This window comes from Furipterus horrens, unplaced genomic scaffold (genome assembly GCF_987537825.1).
Source record: "Furipterus horrens unplaced genomic scaffold, mFurHor1.1.pri manual_scaffold_5, whole genome shotgun sequence".
Lineage (NCBI taxonomy): Eukaryota > Metazoa > Chordata > Mammalia > Chiroptera > Furipteridae > Furipterus > Furipterus horrens.
This window is the reverse complement of record NW_028327175.1, coordinates 188100613-188122900: the sequence shown is the minus strand read 5'-3', so window position 1 is coordinate 188122900 and position 22288 is coordinate 188100613. Positions and strand designations below refer to the sequence as shown.

Sequence of the window (22288 nt, the reverse complement as noted above, 5' to 3'; positions counted from 1 at the left end):
AATTGGGACACAAGTTAGAGAAGTCTTCTGCCTATTTTGGCTTAGAGACAGCACCACTTTACTGTGTCCTGAGGACCTGCTGCCGGAGCCAACACTGGGGGGCACAGCCTGAGTAGGGAAGCAGGGACCTCGTGGAGTGCCTGGGCAGTGAGAGAGCAGTGATGGCAGTGGACGTCAGCAAGGAGCTGGAGCAGAAGGAATATCTACAGATTGGTAGTGGGTACCTATGAGACACCCAGAGAAGTTCCAGCGATGACTGGGGGGAGGGCCCAGTCCACTGAGGTCCCCTATTAAAAAGAAGGGCTGCACCCCTGGTATGGGTACCTTTGCTGGCTATGATGATAATAAGCCAGACTGGGTTGGGGCGTGGGTCAAAGGATTTGGTTTGGATTTAGGCCATTGCCAGACCACTTGGTGGCTAAATAACCTTGGGCAAGTCCTGCTCCCTTTCTGGGCCTCAGTTTACTCCTCTGTGAAATGGGGGTGATAGCATTCACCTCAGGGGCTGATGTGGGAATGCAGGAGAGCCAGCAGATGGAATGGGGAAAGGCTAAAGTGCCGCCCCAGGGTTGGGCCCCTTCTCATCCTAGTTGCTGGAGACCCGAGGGAGCCCTACATTTGTGCCCAGAGGCGTTCGCATCATAAGGAAAAGCATAGAGGAACAGTGTGCCCAGTGGAAGTTTGTGGACACACAAACCCTCAGGGCAAGGCCGCCAGTCAGGGATGTGGGTGGCTCTCTGAGACACTTCCCTTCCTTGCCAAGGCATCAGGAAGGGACCCAGGCCGGCATCAGCGCTGCAGGCTCTATTGGTTATTGACAAGGGAGAGGGGAGGCTAAAGGGAGAAGGAAAAGCAGACAGAAAACAGAAAACACACCCATCCCTCCACAAACAACCTCCTCCCACAGCACAGAAGCAGATCTTCCTCTTTGGGCCTGGGGGAATGTTCCTAGGCCCCAATCTGTACTTCCTCTGGCCTCTTCCCCAGCCCAAACAACAGAGGCCCCTGGGTAGGGACTGCATGCTTCCCAGAATGTAGCTGGTCACAGGGACCCAGGCTCCTCGGGCCTCTCTGGGCATCTCAGCCCAGCCACCCCCCAGAGCCTGGGTTCCCTTTGCCTCTTTTCCGGGGAGGTATCTGCACTGCCCTCTCCCACTGCTACACTCTGTCTGCTAGACCCAAGTCATGTGGTTGAACCAGAATTAGATCTGGAATCTAGGAGACCTGAGAAATGTAGTGGTGCTTTTAAAATAAACCTTTTTTTTTAGAGCAGTTTTAGGGTCATAGCAAAATTGAGCAGAAAATAGAGAATTCCCATGTACTCCTGGCCCCACACACGCATAACCTCCTCCTCTGTCAACAACCCCTTCCAAAGTGGTATATTTGTTACAACTGATACACCTACGTAGGAGACACATCATGACCACCTGAAGTCCGTAGTTTACATTAGGGTTCATTCTTGATTTTGCACACCCTATGAGTTTGGGCAAATATATCATGACATATATTCACCAATATAGTATCATATAAGGTATTTTCACTGCCCTAAAGATCCTCTGTGCTCCATCTATCCATCCCTCTCTGTCCCCTAACCCCTAGTGACGATTGATCTTTTTTTTCTTCGCCAGGAATTGTCTTTATTACTTTTGCCCCAGAAAATCCATGTTTTGAAAGACTTAGTCTAGGATCAGGTAGTTAGGGGAACAGTCCTGGAGCCACAGTAGTCTGGGCTCATATCCTGGCTCAGCTGCTTCCTAGCTGTGTGACCTTGAGCAAGTCACTTGACACCTCTGTGCCCAAGGATCCTCTTCTGTATTAATAGTCCCATCACATAAGATTGATGTGAAGATTAAGTGAAATTAGTCATATAAAGCTCTTGACAGTGTCTAGCAGGTGGTAAAAATTCACTACGTGCTTGCTCTACTTGTTTCTTAGTGATGAAATCAAAGCAGCCGCATCACAAATACAATTTCTGTTAAGCCTTTTTCCCTCCTGACTTTTTATTTTGGAAAATCCCAACCTGCAGAAAAGTTGAAAAGTGAACATAATGACCACCTGGAGTCATGAATCACTAATATTTTGCCACATTTGCTTTTTCTCTCTCACTTTCAGGAGGTAAATTGTAAGCATGATGACAATTTATCTCTGAATACACAAGCTATTATCTTAGGAGAACAAGGACATTCTCTGCAACTACTTGCAGAGTCAATAGATTTTATGCAATAATAGGATCAAATATATATTCCATATTTAATGTTCTCCAAGGGTTTCAATAAGGTCCTTTTAAATCTAGGGTCTTAATATATATGAAGTCACTGGTTATCTTCTGCCTTTTCTTTCTTTCTTGACAATGACAGCTTTAAGAAGCTATTGACAGTTGTTTTAACAGAATACCATATAACTTTGATCTGTTCGATTGTCTCCTCATGGCTAGATAAACATTTTGGGGGCAAGAATACTACATAGGTGATATTCTCATTGCATCATATCAGGAGGCTCTAATGCCAGTTTGCTCAATTATTGGTGCTGCTAAGTTTGTACACTTAGTGATATCCTCCAGATTTCTGCATTTGAAATATCCCCAACACTGAGGTGAAGTGACCTTTAGAAATCATCTAGTTCAACCCCAATTTCCTGGGGAGGAAACTGAGGCCCAGAGTAATGAAAGCACCTGTCCCAGGGTTCATGGGCTCATGAGGCCTCCCAGAGGCTGCTTCAGAAGGTGTGTGGGGGTTAAGTGAGTGGGGAATGAATTTGACCTTATCCCATGTATCAGTGTCTGCTCCTCAGTTTCCCAGAAAGAGAAACTAAGTTTGTTGAGGGCATCCAAAGGTGACCACCACCTTGAACATGGTTGACATTAACTAAACTCTGGAGACCAAAGTCGAAACCGGAATCCCTTGTACTGATGGCAATGGCAATGGCAATGGAATAGTCTCGTGAATCAGTATCGTCATTTCCTGAAGGGTCCCAGCATACCTTTCTCTACCTAGTCATGGAGACAGTGTACCACAGTTTTGTTCTTTGAATTCCTTTCCTGAATTCGCTGCAGACCAGTTCCTCTCCCCTATCTCCTTTGGCCCATTCTTTCTCAGAAGAAACATCATATAATTTGTTAGCCTGTCCTTTCCTAGTTACAATAATTCATCTATCACACCTGTCTGAGGTTTTGCCCAGTGTCTTGTTTAGAGTCTGGGGATTCACAAACCATTTCAATCACATATATCTTCCCAAAAGTCTCTTGGATTGGATTGTTTCAAAAGATTCATACATTTATTCAATCATATATTTGGGGTTGACTTGTTACATGCCAGGCTCCAGTGGTACAATGGTAAAAAAGATCATGAGTGATTCCCATCAGGAGAGAATGTCACCAAATATTCTGCTTATACAGAAGACTGTGGATGGGGGAGGGGGAGGGGAGAAAACTAGTCAGGATACTTGGGGACTAGCCAAGGGACTATTGCTCTGAGTCAAACAGGAGGCTGTGGTGGCTGGAATAAGGTGCTAACCATGGAGATGGAGAGAAGTGAACAGATATGGAGGTACAATCAAAGACGTTTGTTGGTGGATCAAGGTAGTATCACATGTTGCTTAAGACCACAGACTCTGGAGCCTGACTGGCAAGATGGGTGATCATCTGTGAAATGGTGATAATAACTAAATGCACTATAGGATTATAAACTAAGGAGACAGAGCAATATAGTTTCTAGCTTTCTGGAACCCAGGTGCTACTCCTGAGCTAGGAAATGCAGGAGGAGCAGGTGGGTGTTGGGTGGAAGGTACTCCAACCCGTTTGGAATTCTTGGTTCTAAGGACCCTGCAAGGCATCTCACTGGAGTTGCTCAGCAGTTGGATGTCGCTTCACAGGCTCCAAAGGAAAAATCTGTGCTGGAGTTTTCCATTTCATTTTGATTTTTTTCTATTCGTTCTTTTTAATTTGGGCTGTGTGAGTCACAGCCTTCACAGATGCCTTACAGGCAGTGATAGAATTGGGGCTAGAACGCAGTCTCCTTTGTCTTAAATCCTTCTGCTTCACCGAGATGCACCTTCTACTCCAAGAGCCAATAGTTTCCTTTTATCAGCTCTTTCTATTAGTAAACACTGTGCCGAGTACGCCTGGATTCTCTCATCGGACCTCAGGATTCTCCAAGATAGCTACTATTGTAGATGAAGAAACGGAGGGAGGCTTCAGGAAGTTGAGTTGTCCAGGACCGCAGAGTAAATGGCAGAGGGTCTGTCCAAATTCCAAGTTCATGCCTTTAAATCTTCTGTTGTAGGCCAGCACCATCCCACAGAACTTTCTGTGATGATGGAATGTTATAGTTGCACTATCCAGTATGGTAGCCACTGGCCACATGTGCAGCTGAGGAATGAAATTTTGATTTTATTCAATTTTAATTAGTTTCAATTTAGTGACCACATGTGGCTAGTGGTAAGTGGCTACTGTATCGGACAACACTGTCCTAGTCCTTCCAGAAGGCCAAGGAAAGATCCAGTACAACCTTGCATGCTTTGTTGCAGTTAATTGGTTCATAGTAAGGCACAGGATTGTCTTGAGCAAAACACAGTTTTTTGCCACAAGTGCCTGAGCAACTCAAAATAGTACAGTGGGTCTAACCCTCCAGGGTTAACTTATTTCCTGCTGCCCACGGTGCTCAGAGGTACCAGATGGGAAAGTTGGATGGTTTGGGAGATGCGAAGGCCCCTTGTGGCTTCTGAGATGGGGAAAGGAAGTGCCTTTCTGTGGCATCCTGAAATACCAGAGTCCCAAGCTGTTGCCTGGGAGATGAGGATTGGTGAAGGGGCACCAGGCCTGCAGCAAGGACCACCCTTGAAAGGCAGTAGCAAGAAGAGGATCAGATGGGGCTAGGATGGGCCATTAGGGGCAGAAGGTGAAGAGATGTTGCGACTTTGTCAGCTTGTGGAAGGGGCCAGGATGGGCCTGCTGGAGATGGCGTGGCTGAGGGGGAGGGAAGGGATGGCAGTGGCTGTCAGAAGAGGGACATGGCGAGGAGTGTGTGGGGGGGAACAGAACAGCGTAGTGGAGACTCAGCAGGCTTGGGAGAAGTGGTGCCTACAAGCTCAAAACCCCTTACTTAAACCAACTCAGCAACAGCTGAATAAGAGTAAGTAATCAGAGGCCAGGAAGAGGCTTGTTACCCTGTAAGCGGGGCACTCACTTGCCTTCCAGACTGATACTTTGCTGGCTGTAAGGATGCCTTAGTTATCCTTTCCCAGCAGGATGATTTTTAATTACCTCTAGCCAGGCATACCAAGTGTGTTTCCCCCCTGCATTTCATTTCCGGGCCTACTGAATGCTGAATTAATTTTCAATCACCCCGAAGGTGTTCAGTTTAATTACACAAATTGAAAGCAACCAGAAGAACAGGATTTAGAGGGCAATTTTGGGGGGGTGCTTCTTGGGAATAAGAACATATATATTTCCAGAAGGCTGATGGGAGGGTGGGGTGGGGGGCAGGGCATGTCTGGGCTCTCCAGCTAGAGTGTCTATGTATTTGTGAGGCCACAGAACAAGAAGACATGGTCAAGGTGAGAGGAAGTAGGAAATGTGGTCCCTGGAGAAGCCCAAGCTGGAGAGAGTCTCGCCCAAGCACAATAACAACAAAGAAGCAGGACCGACGCGAGACCTTCTGGCCTCACATCCTCCATGGCAGAGTGAAGCCTGTTCATCAATCCATTCAACCCAGTGCTCTTTGTGCTACAGCTCCACATCTGTCCAAATCCAAAAGCCAATGGCCACTCTTTTTTCGTGCATCTTCTACATGCCAGCCAGGCATAGACATAGTTGCCTCCTAAGGTCTTTCCCCTTTCTGACTGGACGCAGGTAATCTCTCTGCCACATGGCCAGATGCTTGATTACCTGCTCACTTGGGGCCGTCCTATTTCCTTCACCAGAGATGTAGGTGTGGACACGTGACACCATCCTGGCCAATGAGTTGTGAGGAAAAGTCAGGAAGCAGGTTCTGAGAAAGGTTATTGTTTTGGTTCTCACAATGAGACACACAAGAGATGCTCCCCTTTTCTGCCAGATTGTGTTGTGTCTTGGTGTGAGGGTTCAAGACCTGAAACTGTGTCTTTTACCATAAGGGGAATTCCTTTGAGCATATGGCTGACATTTCTGAAGATGGTAGAGCAGAAAGAACCTGGGTCCTCGATGGAACCTGTCTGGGTTAAATCCTGGCCTTGCTATTGATTATGTAAACTCTCTGGGTCTCAGTTTCCACCTCAGTGAAATGGGTATAATGACACCTACCTCAGAGGGTTGGGTGATTACATGAATTGAAGAATGTAAAACTCCCTGGAATAGTGCTTAGCTTGTCCTCAGTGGGAACTGAATGAATTTTTAAAAAATAAATTATACAGTAGGAGCCAAAGAAAAGATGTTTTAATGGCTAAAATACAATGTCTCTGAGTTTTCATATTCTGCCAGGCTCCCTCTGAATCTCCCTCACGCTGGGGCTGCAGGAAGGGAGGAACAGGAGAAAGAAGGGAGTCACGGGAGGGGGAGGAATTCTCCTTCTACTATGAGAATGAGACCCAATTTCCGGTCTATCATTGTCAAGGGAAAAGGAAATCCTGCTATAGGGCTGGAGGAAAACCCCCACCTCACCCTCCACCCAGGGATGTGCACTGGCTAGAAGAGGGAGGGAGGGAGGTGGGAGGTCCTCCTTCCTCCCAGCAACCCCCTCCTGGAATCTCCCCCACATCTCCTCCCCCCACCCCCAGGAGAAGAGGCTGCTGGAATGCCTGTGTCCAAGCGTGAGCCATCTTGGTAACAACACCTGAACACATGCCTCCCGACCTCCCTTCCCTTCGAAGCTGAGCAGAGAATATTAGCATGGAGGCAGAGAGGGTGGGCTCTTGAATTTGAATGGTTTGGGTTCAACTCCTGTGATCCTTCCTGCGCACTGACAAAATGGCCTGTTGTGGTGAACACTGTTAGTCGCTCATGTAATAAGCCACACCCGCATTACCCCTGAGTACCTGTTAGTAAACACAACACACACACAACACACATATATCACACATGCACACACCACACACACATCACACACACCCTTTTTTCCTTGGAGTGACAGTGTGCCCAGCCCCAGGGAATGGGTTATGATTGGTCTCCACCAAGGACTGACAAACTATGGCCTGAGGGCCAAATCTGACTGCTCCTTCTTTTTGTATGGCCCACGAGCTAAAATAATTTTTTACATTTTTTAAAAAGAAAAACAACATTTTGCGACACATGAAAATTATTTGAAATTCAAGTTTGTATCCATAAATAAAGTTTTATTGGTGCATAGCCACACACATTTCTTAATGGGTTGTCTAGAGCCCTTTCATGCTACGAAGGCAGAGTAGATAAGTTGTAACAGACTGAACCGCCTGCAAAGCCTAAAATATACACTCTCTTGCCCTTTATAGAAATTTGCCAACCCTTAATCTAAGGTAATTGTGATAATCCTGCTCCCTTTTCCCCAGCCTTTCTTGCAGCTAGGAGTGACCACATGTTCCAGTTCTTTCCAAAGGGAACTAATCTGAAGTCTGCCAGGGAGATGTGTATAAAAGCATTGCTTTTCTGAAAAGGGGACGGCTAAGGCTGGGACCTCTTCTTCCTGCCTTAAGCGTGGGTATGTTGTCTGGAGTCCACTCAGCCCTTTTCTTTCAGAGCTCATTTCCTGCCCAGGAACCGGAAAGCAAGGTCAAGAGTCCAGTTGGGAGAGACGGCTGGGCTGGCTGGGGTCCAAGGAGGGAGGTCCACCCTGCGCATCTGCCCTGGAGCATGGGTTGCTTCCCACCCAGACCTAGTTTGAACGGAGGAGCCACCAGTCCCCTGGGCTGGACTGTCTGCTGGCCCCATATTGACATCCAGAGAGTGGAAGAAGGGCTGAGAATCCTAGTGGTCAGCACTTCTTTGGGCCTGCCTCGGTTCCTCTCTCCTCCTAGCTCCTTCCACAGTGGCTGAGAGAAAGGAGGTGATAAAAATAAGGTTGGATGGTTGGGTAGATGGATGGAGATGAGGGGAGGGAATGAATGAAGGCAGGCAGAAAAATAGTTTTAAGAGGCTTCCACACAGATGCGCTGACAGCAACAATGTGAGGTCACAGGCTAGGTCTCATCATGCTCATTTAACAGAGGAGAGAGTGAGGCTCGTTAAGACTCATTGACTTTCCTGAGGTCACAGAGTTAGAAGACATGAAGCTGGGACCCTAACCCCAAAGCTGGTCCAAATCCCTGGGCACAGGGCCCTCCAGCCTCACCTCCTTGGGCATCACCTCCAGACCACTCTGGGCCCACTAGACAGGGACACAGACGAAGAACCTGCCATCACCTCGGCGAAGCATGAAAGGAACTCATGATGTGGGTCTGGGCCGCTGCCAGGAACGCCTCTCATCCACATCCTCCAGTTCTGCTCTTGGGGCCGCCAAGGACACGTCACCTCCTTAGCAGGTGCTCAGAGCATATTTGTGGAATGAATGAGTTGCCTTGTATCAATACAAATTCCTCAACAAAAAGTCATAGGCTGCAAAATCCAAAAAAAAGTAGGTAAAACTGACCTCGCATTTCCTAGCTTCGCACTGGTGGCGGAGTAAGCCTCCTGTTGTGCTATGTGAACACATGATAATCATGGCTGTGATATAAAAGAACTGCACACACACATGCCACTCACTATACCCAGGACTTGATGTAAATCATCTCAGTTAAACTTCAGAACAACCTGCCAGGGTAGATAGCATTGCTATCTTCATTTTATGGGTGAGGAATCTGGAGCTCAGAGAGGTTAAATGACTTGGCCACAGCCACACAGCTAGTAGGGGGCACAGTCTGATTCAAACCCAGGTCTTTTGCCTCCATGGAATAAGAGAGGAGGTGCAGGAAGACTGAGGTGGGTTGGGTCTCTGGACTGGCTTGGCGGACACATGCCCTCTCTGTAATCTGTATGGAGCGTTGACAGGGAAGAGAGCGGTGCAGCTCAAAGAAGCAGAAGTGGGTGAGGCCTCATACGCCCACAGGACCGGTCATTTCAGCCGGCCTGTCTCGTGCCAGATTAGCCCTCGTGTGATCGCTCAGCCGGCCTGTGTGTGTTTGGGCGTGGGGAGGGCAGTGGATTAGGAGGGACCCGGCTGGGCTGGCGTGATTGTGACTCTCACCCACATCAGCCTCTCATTGAAATGCTGGTGATTCATCTACTCTTCCCAGCCAACGGGGCCTCTATCAGGGTGTGACTTGTAGTAAACAAGCCACAAAATGCCATCTGGGCAAGGGGGGAAGTGAGGAGGGCAGGGTGGCTCAAAGGGCGGCCACTGGTCTCATCCTGGGTGGGCCAGACCTCCCGTACCAGGCCCACCCAGCTTATGGCAGGAAACCTTTTCCTGCCTGGGGTGAAGCATGTTGCAGAGTGTCGCTGCTGGCTGCTCTGATCTCTTTTTCCAGAGACGTTCAAGGACCTCCCATGCCCTAGGCTGGACCACAGGTATGGCTTTCCTAGCGTGGGCCATGGATCTTGGTGCCTGGAGACCACCTCTTTGGGGGCTTCTGAGAGGTGTGCCTGGATAAATTGACCTGCCTGGGGTCATTGACAACTACTCTAAGTCTGGCAGATTAAGATGGCTGACGTGGGATAGGCAGGTGCTCTATCAAACTTGCTGCCTGACTGAGTGATTAGATTAAATGGACCTAGAACTCAGAGGCCAGAGGAGAAACCAGAGGAGGCATATCCCAGCCCTCGAGGGACCTCCTACCTCACTCACATATAATAACACAATTAACAGAACAATTAAGTATTAAGTTGTAGGGTTCTCCCTGGGTATTCTTGGCATTTAACATGGGGGCTGGGACCCTTCGGCAGACTTCCTGGAGGAGGTAGATGCAGGTTGTTCCAGTGGGGAGCCCGGAGGTGGGTTTGAGTGCGAGGGAGTTCAGTCTGAGCCCAGCGAGAGATGTGGTGATTGTGGGATCCTTTACAGTGTGAAGTCCTTAAACGTCTGGTCTGATGCCCACAGGCCCGCACCCCAGTGCCAGGGGTTTACCCCATGCTCTGTGTCAGGAACCCAATAAGCTCAGGCGCATCCCTCTTACTTCATCCTCATGCCAACCCTGTGATGAGGGTATCACTATTGTCCCATTTTATAGATGAAGAAACTGAGGCTCTACAGGCTCAGTAAATTGCCTGAAGACACATAGATACACAGGGGAGACGGAACTGGACCTACATGTCCAATACGGTAGCCACGACTGTGTGTGGCTATTGAGCCCTTGAAATGCGGCTAATCCCAAATGAGCTATGCTGAGCGGAAAAGAGCACAGTAGACTTTAGAGACTTAACGTGAAACAAACAAAAAATATAAAGCATCTCAATAACTCTTTTTAGTACTTAGGATATTTTGAATACATTACATAAAATAAAGTATATTATTAAAATTAATTTCCTCTGTTTTTTTAATGTGGCTTGTAGAAAACATTTTAATTACATGGGTAGCTTGTATCTTATTTCCATGGGATGATATCCTGCCACATGGCTGTTGACCTCAGCATGAGCTGGTGTTCAAGCCACTGAGTTTGTGTTTAAGCCGCAAACTCAGTGGCTTAAACAACAGAAATTGTTTGTTTTACAGCTCTGGGGGCTAGAAGTTTGATATCAAGGTGTTGGCAGGACTGGTTCCTTCTGAGACGGGGAGGGAGAAGCTGCTCCAGGCCTCTCCGCTGGTTTGGGGGCTTGCTGGCCACCTTTGAGGTCCTTGGCCTGTGCCGTGTCGCCCCAGTCTCTGCTTTCATCTTCTCATGGTGTCCTCCCTGTATGTGTATCTGTGTCCAAAATAGTCCTCTTCATAAGGACACGTCATATGGGATTTAGGGCACATCCTACTCCAATATGACTTCATTTTCCAAGACCCTATTTCCAACTAAAGTCACCTTCTGAGGCACTGGGGGCTAGGACTTCAATCTACGAATCTTGGGGGCACACGATTCAACCCCTAACACACGGGGAACACCTCCCCTCTCCTGTGGCTCATCGCATAGTATTTGGATCGCCCTAGAGTGCCAGCTCACAGATCCGCTAAGGATTCTTCCTTCAAATCACGTGCAAATGCCTGGTGCACCTGCGTAAGGGGGCATTAGGGGCCAAGGACATCCACATTTCTTCCTCTGGAGCCCAGGTGTGACTGGCCCCGCCTTGGTTGAGACTGCATCTGATTATAACGACTGGAGAGCAGGAAGGAGAAAACTGATAAGGGAGGGAAGGTTAAAAATAACCTGGGGGGGGGGGTGTTTGTCAGCCCAGAAGACCTTGCCCTTTGCAACTTTGATTTACAAACAGCACAACCAGGAGGTCACCTGGGTCCGTGCCGGCTGTAAAAACCCCGTCGGCTGACACAGCATCTGCTCAGTGGCCTGGGAATTCCCAGTCCAGGGGTGATGTGACCATAACACGGTGGGTCACTTCTCTTTCTTCGTCCTGGCAGCCCTTCAACACATTTCTAAGCATGGGGCGGTAGGTCCCGGTGAGGGCTGAGTCTGCCAGACTTACCTCCTCCGTCCCCGTAAGAGGATGGGGTTGGCCGAGGAGAGCTCTCCAGTCCTTAAGGGCAGGCAAGTATCTGGGGCCCAGCTCAACTCCCTGCCACAGGTGCAACTTGGGAAAGTCACAGAATTTATTTGAGCCTCTGTTTTTTCACCTGCAAAATAGGAATAAGAAAGAAAGCTCGCCCTGCCCACCTCACTGGGTAGGCTGAAGAGTAACTAAGAGGCGCAGTTGGGCTTCAAGGTGTAGGAAGGACCAAGGTGGTCACCAGTCCCACCAGCATCTTGGTTCCCCTCACTCATTGTATGTTAGGTTCATTGGGGCCCTTGCCACTTAAAGTGTGGGCCCCAGTGGGGCAGCAACTGCATCCCCTGGGAGCTTGTCAGATGTGTAGACTCTCAGGTCCACCCCCCCAGACCTGCTGGACAGAATCTGCATTTTAACAAGATCTCCAAGAGATATGTGTACTCACTGAAGTTTGAAAAGCACTGTTTGCGTGAACATTGTTTTTGCCTGTTCTGGGTCCATTCCCCCTTCTTCTGTTAAAAGTGTCTTATTTTCTTTGGGAGAACCATGCCCCACCCCGCCCCTTACTCTAGCTCTCTGTGCTTCACTGGGGCTTATCTACTCTTCGGATCCCTAATAGGGCAAGAAAGCTAGTCCTGGCAAGTCAGAGCCAACCTTGGGACTTTGGCTGGAGCTGTGGAGCAAGAGAACCTTTCTTTTTGTGGCCTTTCTCAGCTGTAGGTTGGAAGCCTGGAGCTGGGTGCCACCATCCTGGCCACCACTGCAGGGAATCTAAGAATGGAGTTCTCACAGAGAGGAGCAGAAGTATGCGCGTGCGTGCGTGTGCGCATGTGTGTGTAAGAGGCAGAGAGAGGAAGATTCCTTTGGGCTTTTCAGTCCATATAAGCCAGCCAGTTCCCTTTTCCCTAAGCCAGTGTATTATGGGTTTCTGATAGTTGTAAAGCAAGAGCCTTCCTTGCTAAGGTGCCGCTGAACTGAGAGTCAGGCAAGGGTGGTGGCCTGGTGGCGCTCACCCAGGGGAGGACAAGAAGGGGGCCAGGTGCTGGCAAGTGGGAAGCAGCCTGATAGCGGGCAGCACCAGGGCTCGAGCTGCCTGCCTGTGCTCGCGTGTGGACGGACCTCTGCCTGTGTGGGTGGCTGAGTGAGGGGAAGGAACTGACGTGACGCTGCTGCTGAGTGCAAGTCGTGAGAGTCATCTGTCGTATCGAAGTGGGTCAGGTCCGGGTCCCACGGTGGTGGGTGCACAAGCGGGGAGGGCGGGGCTTGGCATTATCTTTGCATCTGTGGGTCCGCTGTGTGTTCATCTCGTGGGTGGAAGCGAAAGTGGTGGGAGGTGTGAGTTGCCTTTGGGAGCTGTTTTGTGTGTAAATTCGATACAGCTCTGTCAGTTGTGGGAGGGACAATGGGGAACATTGTTGTCCTTGTGAGCTGTTTCGTGTGTCATTGTTGGATGTAGGTATGAGTAGTGATGAGTGGTGAGCCTGTGTAAGCAGGTGAGTGATCTGCCAGATGTGTGAGTCCACGTGCGTGTCATGTCCCATGGGTTGGTGAGGCATGTCCTCATGGCGATGTGACAGGAGGGTGTCCAGTGTGGGTCCATTGAGTGGATGGGCAAAGTGTGTCCACCCAGGGTCAGAAGTCAGTGCTCATTACTGCCTCAAGGAAGGAGTTCCTATCCTAGGGCTCAAATTGTCCTTGGTTAATTCCCAGTCAATACCTCAGCCTGGAGGAGTTGACTGTGCGCCTCTGCCCACACCCACCCCCACCCCCACCCCAGCTAAGGAAGCTGCAGACTACTAGGCCACACAAAGCCCCTGGGTCGCATTTACCACCTTTTTAAAGAAGGAAAATGGCTAATGACACTTTCACTTTCTGCTTCCAGATCAGATGTGCCTTTACACCAGGCTTGTGCCTATAGTACCTGATGATTCCCTTGGCATCGTTGTCATAGATCTGGGGAATATTGGAGCGACAGAACCCTGATCCATTGTGAAAGGTGGGGAAAAAAATGCCTACGCCTTTGTGTGAGGCTGAGGGGAGGTGGGAGGGGCGGGGGGTGGGGAGGGAAAGGAGAGGCTGGCGATCAAGAGGGGCAGGCCAAGAGGGGCTTCCTGTCCAGAAACGGGGTGACCTGGCCAGTTATGAGGCACCAGGGAGGGGCGGACACCAGGAACTGTCAGGGCTGCACACTGGACCTGGTTGAGGAAGGAAGGAACCAGAGCCTCTGGGTGGGGTCTCTATACTCTGTCATAACCACAGCAGGAGAGCACGTGGGACGGGGCTTCCTCTGTCACCCATGTCCCTTACTTGACTCCCAGATCTTCTTACCTGCGTGGGAATTGGGGCACTAGAACCAAACTAGAACCAAAAGTGCATAATTGTGTTGGACCTTACCTGGCTTCAGCCCTTCTTCCTCATGATTCTTTTATCCTCAGCCAGAAGAGGACCCCAGCAGAGGAGAGTCCCCACCCCCTGCCCATGTGCGGAGGGCTGGCTGACACCTGGGAGGGTGTGCTCCCTGGGCCTCACCTGGATTCCAGCCACACCTCTTAAAACACAAACCCCAACATGGCAGACAGGGCTGCCTCCCACCACGCAGTGGCCGCATGGCCGGGCAGAGCAGTGCCAAATGACTTTCTCCTCCTGAGTTCTGTGGAGGGAAGCTGTGAGGAAATAAATTTCCTCTCAATGCGCTGTGGATTGACTCCAGCAAGCTTCCCAATGGTCCATTAAAATAATAGTAACATTTATTGGGTACTTGCTTTGTGCCAAGCGCTAGCTATTAAGATCTCCAAGAGAGAAGCTATTAGCAGCTCCATTTGTGAGAAAAGAGAGGGTAGGCGACTGTGCCAGCCTCGCGTGGATTAGGAAATCCCAGTGCCCAGGATTGGAGCCCAGGCAGTTGACCACCGGTGTCCTTGTACTTAACCACTAGGCAACCCTGCTTCTTAAGAAAAAGTAGGTTTGCCCCGGTTGATGTGGCTCATTGGATTGAAGGCCAGTCCATGAACGGAAAGGTTGCCAGTTCAATTCCCAGTCAGGGCACATGCCTAGGTAGTGGGCCAGGCCCTGGTCAGGGGTGTGCAAAAGGCAACTGAGCAATGTTTCTCTTGCACATTGATGTTTCTCTCCCCCTGCTTCCCCTCTTCTAAAAATACATAAATAAAATAAAAAAGAAAAGAAAAGGTAGGTTTGTGAAATGCAGTGAGGAGGGGACTGCACAGCATGTCAAAGGCCTCGATGTGTGTCATTCCCAGCAGGGAGCCACACTCATTCTCTCCTTGGGGTCTTTGCACTGCTGCTCCCTCCGCTAGAAATGTCTTCCTCCTGACCCTCTCACGCTGACCCTTCTCATCATCTGGCTGCAGCCTAGATGCCTTCCCCTCAGAGAAGCTGCCTGGTGCTCTGGTGTGTCATTTCAGTTGATTTCCAGCATCATTGTCACCTTTCGGACACCGTAAGCCTAACCTGCTTACCGACTTGGTCCCATGTTTATGGTCTGTCCCTGTGAAACCCTAGACTAGGGTTTCTCCACCTTGACACGATTGCCTGGTTGTGGGTTGTTCATTTAGTCCCAGAGCCCGGCATGGTGCCTGGCACAGAGAAAGCTGAGAAGATAAGGACCAGGAGGGTCTCTGAGGGCTGTAGGTGGGTTCAGGAGCAAGCCATCCTGTGTATTATAGAAACACACCCAGCAGACGAGGCTGGGGTTCTTCAGAAGGGACTCGGAGAGCAGCCAGACCAGAGGAGAGGCCTTGGCAGTAGAGTTCCCAAAGGCCTGCATTCAGGGGCTTCTCTGCCCTAGCTTGTCAAACCTCTGGGGCCTAGGGAATCCTTCACACTCTTGATGAGATTTATAGCAAAGGAAGCACTTTTTAAAATGTGGTCTTTGGTATCCAATCATGCGCTTATAAGTTTTAGTTTCTAGTCTGGAGACAAGACAAAGGAAGACATACCCCTCCCACCATGGGTTGCCCAGAGGCATGATATAGAGCAGCCCTTTCTTTCCCGTCCTTATCTCAGCCAGACATCTCTAGAGTCCTGTCCCTCGGTGGCAGTGGCGTCATTAACTGCAGTCTGTCCCCCCATGACATGACCCAGCTCTGTGCTTTACATCATTGTTAGTAAGGTCACGGGGGGGGGGGTACATGGGGTCTTGAGGGTCACATATCCCAGACCTCCTTTCCCGCCCACTGTGCTGGGTGGACATGGGCCCAGCCACTCTGCAGCGCTCCTTCCAGCACCATAATACTCTCCCCAAGGCACACAGAACTGTTTCTCCTCCTGCCTACAGGCTCCCCTGGCCTGCTCATGTTCTACAGTAGGGTGTAAGATAAGAAATTTCCACCCAAAGTACACCTTCAACAATAGGGAGCTGGTGAAGCAAACCAGAAATCATCTAGACTAGGGTTTCTCAACCTTGACACGATAGACTGGTTGTGGGGTACTGTCCTATACTATTGGATGTTTTAGCAGCATCCCTGACCCCCATCCATCAAATTCCAAAGGTACCTCATACCCCAATGTGACCACCAAAAATGCCCCTGGACATCGCAAATTATCTGTTAAGAACCAACTCCATTGGTCTATACAATGGAATTCTATGCAACTGTTAATGACAAACAATACTACAATAAAAGTAATTATAATTAACACTGATTGAAGGAACACTACTCACCAGACCCAGTCCTGAGCTTTACACATAATTTCTTTGATCCTCACAGCATCCCCATTTTCCATATGAGGAAATTGAGGCACAGAGAGTTTGGGTAACTTACCCAAGGTCACACAGCTAGTTAGATGCTCATGGCATATTATTAAGAGAAAAAAAGATATGAAAACAGTACATGTAATATAATTTCATTTTTTTTGTTCAAGAACACATGTATATACCCCTACACACACACACACATATGCATCACAAAATATATGTGTTAACCATGGTTCTTTCTAGGTCATGAGATTGCAGATGAATTTTATTTTAGTTTTGCACCTCTATAGTTTTGTATGTACAACTATATTTATATATAAGTATTCTACATATTTATATGAAAATAATATATAAGTTTATGTTAATATTTATATCAACACGGGAGGAGACAGATACCGTGTCACTCCCGAGTCGGACTGCACAACCATTCTCGGTGGTGCAGATAGACTCTTAAGAAGCTACACCATCGTCTCTCGAGATGGACGGCTGCTGCCAACATTTGTGTAACAAGAAAAAAACATGGTCTCATCTCCAGTTTTGGAGCTGAGGTATCTTCAATCCCATTTCAAGTTCAGGGTGACAGGTAGGGATGCTCATGCAGTTCTGAGGGTTCCGGGTGTCTCTGGGGTCTTATCTGGAGTTTCAGATAAGACTAGACTTCCCTGGAGACCAGGGGAAAACCTTCCCAGAAGCCACTGGGAAGCCTACATACAGTAGTCCCTCTCTATATCACAGTTCACTTATCGCATCCTCACTGTATCGCGGGATTTTTTCAAATATTATATTTAATTATTTAGGATTTTTCGCTATATCGCAGGACTTTGCGGTACTGTATATGTATGTTTTTAAAGTTACGTAGGTTTAAGAATGCAGAATATGTTTAAGAACATAAGTAGTGTTTATGAAAGTGTGGAAAAGGTTAATAAGGGAGTGGGAAAGGTTAATAAGGGACTGGGAATGGTTTATAAGTGTGTGGGAAGGGTTTATAAAGCCTTAAAATATATATAAATACTAAAATAAATGTAAGGTTCCTACTTCGTGGATTTTCACCTATCATGGGGCGTGTGTGTCTAGGACGAAATACCCCCGATAAGTGAGGGAATACTGTATTTTGGCTCTTTCCAGGAGGGGGTGAGGTGAGGACACGTTACCCAATGCTTGGTATGTAGTCTATGTAAGAGCACAAACCTGGCAGAGATGCCCCCTTGAGAAATGTCGGGCAGAGAATGAAGAGGGCCCAAGTGACCCCAGCAGGGCAGGGATGGGGACAGGAGGAAACACACAGCCGCACAACAACATGAGCCTGATCCTTTTAAAAACAATTTAAAATAACCCCAAAGCGAACATTTCATGAGTAAACGATGTTATAAATAGCATATCTTATTATTTCTAAAATACCCAAACCAGCCCACGTTTCTAAGAGCAGTTTTGAAATGTAAAACAATTATTTTTCAGGCAAGAAAAATCCAAATATTAACAGTAGCAGGACCGAGGCTGAAATAGAAAACATGAGCTGAGCTCCGCTCCACTCACCCTAGCCCTTCCTCCACAGCCCGGTTTCTCTGGTCCTAACACGGGGTTCACACTGATGTGGAGGGTGGGGGTGGGGAGCTGGAGGGGAGTTTGCGGGAGTCTGAAGCCCAGTTCCTGGCACAAAGTCTGCACTCAGTGACTGGTAACTGTCATCACCACCGGAAGGTAGCCTTGTGCTTAGTTGTTTCCCTTTGTACTCTGGCCAGTTTACTATAGGTGTATTAATTTTAGAATCAGAAAGAGGAAAAAAAAAAGTTATGATACAAAGAAAGGTGAGGACTGATAGGTGACAAGTGATCTCAGGGAGCAAAGGGCAAAGAGACAGATGCTCTTTAGATACATGGCTCTGGGGTCTGGAATTTAACCTGCAGTTAACGAGGCTGAGAGAGGCAGGTGGGCGCACCCACAGGTTTCCTTACCGAGAATTTCCTGCCTTTGAGCCCACCCACCTGTCCTCAGTTCACAGATCGGAGGGAAACCCCAGGGGCACAAGCCCCGCCGCACTCACACGCCCACTCCTGGTGAGCAGACCCGCCGAGAGAGGGCGAGATGGCCGGGGTTGGGGTTTCCTGGAGCTCCCGCAGCCTCCCCCTCACAGCTCCTCTGAGGGGCTGTGCCCTGGGCTGGGGCGTCTGGCACGCAGGTGTCCTCGGTTAAGGAACAAAGGTCAAGTACCACAGAACCTCTGTTTTGTTTCGTATCTGTTTCACCTTTCTGCTCTTCCTTTGGTTCTTTTTTTTTTTTAATTGTAAATATTTTTAAAGTCATTCCTTTAGATAAATTGGGCTTCATCTAAATTTAAAACTTCGTGTATGATGAGACACCATCAACAGAGTAAAAAAGCAACCTAGAGAATGGGAGAAAATATTTACAAATTATATACCTGATAAGGGATCAATATATAAAATATATAAAGAACTCCTAAAACTCAACGTAACTAAGCAAACAACCCAATTCAAAAATGGGCAAAAAGACTTGAATAGACATTTTGCCAAAGAAGATACACAAATGAACAACATGTGCAGGACAAGAGGCTCCACAACCCTGTTCATTAGGGAAATGTAAATCAAAGCCACAGGAGCCACAAGGAGGTACCACCTCACACCCATATCTAGTTGTCATCAAAAAAGCAGAAAGCAGCAAGTGTTGGCAAGCAGGTGGAGAAGTTGGAACTCTATGCATTGCTGGTGGGAATGTAAGTTGGTGCAGCCTCTATGGAAAGCAGTACGGAGGTTTCTCAAAAAATTAAACAGAGTTATCATATAATCCGGGATTTTCCATTCCTGAACATAGACACAAGAGGTTTGAAAGCAGGGACTTGAAAAGATAGCTGTACACAAATGTTGTAGCAGCATTATTCACAATAGCCAGGGTGGGAACAACTCAAATGTCCCCTGATGGATGACTAGATAAACAACGGTACTCTATACATGCAATGCAATAATCATCTGCCTTTCAAAGAAGTGAAATTGATACATATTACAGTATTAATAAACCTGGAAGACTTTATGCCAAGTGAAACAAGCCAGACCAAAAAAAGGACAAATATGATTCCATTTATAAGAGACACTTGGGACAGACAAATTCATAGGGACAGAAAATAGAACAGTGGTTACCAGGGGCTGGAGGGAAGGGGGAATGGGGAGTTATTGTTTAATGTGGATAGAGTTTCAGTTTGGGATGATGAGAAAGTTCTGGAGATGGATAGTAGTCGTGGCTATACAAGAATGTGACTGTACTTAAGGCCACTGAACTATACACTTAAAATGGGTGAGGTAACATAATTAAATTTCATGTTATATATATTTTTAACACAGTGAAAAATTTAATGCAAGGACCATTAACCATCTCCTAGTGCAGAGACCATCTCCCTTGTTCTGCAGAGAAACAAATTAAGGCTCAGAGAGGTGGGGGGAAAAGTCGCTCCTTTAAAACCACTTTTGATAACTGAAGTGTAACAGGTATTCTTGAATTTAAACATTACAGATAAACTGAAACCCCCTTCAGTCACCCTCCTTAACCACATCCCCTCCCAGGGGGTAACCGTGGCAAAATCATTTGGTGCAAATTCTTCTAGATCTTTTTTTAGATTTACAGAAATGGAACCATTCTGTACCAATTTTACAACTCAGCCTTTACACTTAGTTCATGCTATTTCTTGGAGATCTTTCCCTGTCAGCTCATAGGAGTGACCTCATTCTACTAAACTGCTGTCCTCTAAGTCTTCGTATGTGTGTAGTTGTGCACAATGTGTTAAACGTTCCCCTACGGTTGGCCACTTTGGTTGTTTTCAGTTATTTGGCTATTTAGACCATTCAGCATAAATTCCTCTTTGTACACATGCAGAAGTGTTTCTTTAGGAAATAATTGTTACTTATTTACTTATTAAGATTTCAAGCATACATTAATGAAAACCAATAAAATGGTTGGCATGTCTTGTCACTCAGGGAATGCTAAATATTTTACATCATCATCTCACATGTTGTTTCTCCCCCAATCAACCCTGTGAGGAAGTCCAGTCATTATCTTCACAAACAAGAGAAAGGTCCAAAAAACTCAAGTCACTTGCCCTGGCTCACAGAGCTCATGAAATAGCCCTGGGCCTTCAAGTGGGCCTGGTCGAACCATGGAAGGTATCTTAGTTTGTGATCTCCTCAAGAAGGAAAACTCTGACTCCAAAAAACCTCCGCTGCCTTGCGGCATACCTCTTCAGGGGAAAGGCTAAGGGAGTAAACCCCGACAGAAAATCCGGAGCCGGAGTCCCTAAGGCGGTTTGACGTTGTAGTCAACACCGGCAACTCCTGCAGCGCACCTGAAGCCAAGCTGTATTGACTCCGTCTTTCCCTTGGATCCTTCAGCTGCGAAGAGAGGGGGGGTCTGCTGCATGGGCAACAGCAGACCCTCCATATCACCCTGCCCAGGCTCTGTAGCTTCAGCTTCACTGGAGAGGACACTCCAGCATCATCGCAAGATGTCGATTCAACACGGGAGGAGACAGATACCGTGTCACTCCCGAGTCGGACTGCACAGCCATTCTCGGCGGTGCAGATAGACTCTTAAGAAGCTACACCATCGTCTCTTGAGACGGACGGCTGCCGATGACGATGACGACGATCTCCTCAAGACCAAGACTTGGGTCTGTCTCTTGCTGGATCTCCTCATCTAACATAGGTCTACAATGTCATGGGCACTAGCAAACATTCTTTGAATGTTGTCAAGTAAATGAAGGAAGGGATGGGGGTGTGGAATCTTAGGGCAGCTCTTGGCACTCCGTGGTCAGCATGTGTCGAGCCCTGGCCGTTCACCTGTGCTCCCTGCTGCCCTGCCTTAGACCATATCAGGAAGGGAAGTCAGATAGTACCAGTCTCTCCAATCTCATTCTCAGCTGCCCCACAGCACATCCCTCAACTTTAACCATTGGAGGGTGACCTCTCAACTGGACCCCCTGACTCCCCTGCTCTGATATAGTCCCCGGCCCCAGACACCCAGCCAGATGCACTAGGCCTTTCATAGTCAGCCTAGCCCAGGTACTCCCTGAGGTTTTATCCTTTTCATTATACACTTACTTTCCTTTTAAAAGTTTGAACGGCCCTTATTCCCTTTGAAAACGCTACACTGTAAGTGCTCAATACAGATGAAGAGGCCAAGGGGCAAAGAGGTCACGTGGCTTGCCCAGGGCCCCAGCCAGGGAGATGGCAGTCATACCTAGGTGGGTCTTGGCAGCCTCCAAGGCTGATGATGCCTTTCCTGTTACAGTCAGATGGCCTCCGAGAAAAACCCGGAGGCTCACTTGTTATCAAATGGAAGTCTCACAGGATCTTGAGCTGGGAGTAACATTCATTTTCCGATACCAACTTAGCCCGCAGGACCACACGGGTTCAAGTGGCTGAGCAGCCAAGGCCACAGTTACTCAGCTTCACTAGACCCTCTTATCCTCTGGGTCCCTGGGGCCCTGTCTTCTCCAGCCTGAGGATATAAGACTCATTCATTTTAATTTGTTAATTTACCTCTTTATTGTCATTACGTGAGGTTTATAACTATACTGAGAGTTTATTATTTCTTCTTTTCCTTTGATGTCCAAAGAGGTACAGCGGAAGTCATCCATCTTATTAGGAAATGGAGTTTTTAAAAACAAAGTCTTCGAACTTTCCTTTTCCTGGCTTCTATCACTTCCTGCCCCCAAATTGCAAAACAAGATGGATACAGAAACACATGAAAAAATGTAATGGTGAACTAATGTTTACAAAAACAAGAGCATGTGTTCAAAACAGATCCCGGTCTCTTCAGAATATATTTTGCAAATTCAAATTTTAATGCTTATTTGCAATTTTATCAATCTTTACATATGGTGAGAAAACTATATGGAAACTAATTGAATCATCGCTTCATTAGAAATGAATAAAAAAGTGTGAAATACATATAAAAGTCATTTAAACTTGATACTTAATTTGTTTATAAAAATAAGACTTGATGGATAA

General features: G+C 47.7%; 1 long non-coding RNA gene across 2 annotated transcripts; it reads left to right on the top strand.

The window, feature by feature from the left end:
* Positions 1 to 9268: 9268 nt before the first annotated feature.
* On the top strand, positions 9269 to 14312 carry LOC150010626 (uncharacterized). 2 transcript variants are annotated; one of them, XR_016511409.1, is made up of 3 exons: positions 9269 to 9490; positions 13449 to 13562; positions 14002 to 14312. It is a non-coding gene; the product is annotated as an uncharacterized LOC150010626 (long non-coding RNA). The 2 variants fall into 2 exon arrangements; XR_016511410.1 differs by lacking the exon at positions 9269 to 9490 and adding an exon at positions 12234 to 12370.
* Positions 14313 to 22288: the final 7976 nt, after the last annotated feature.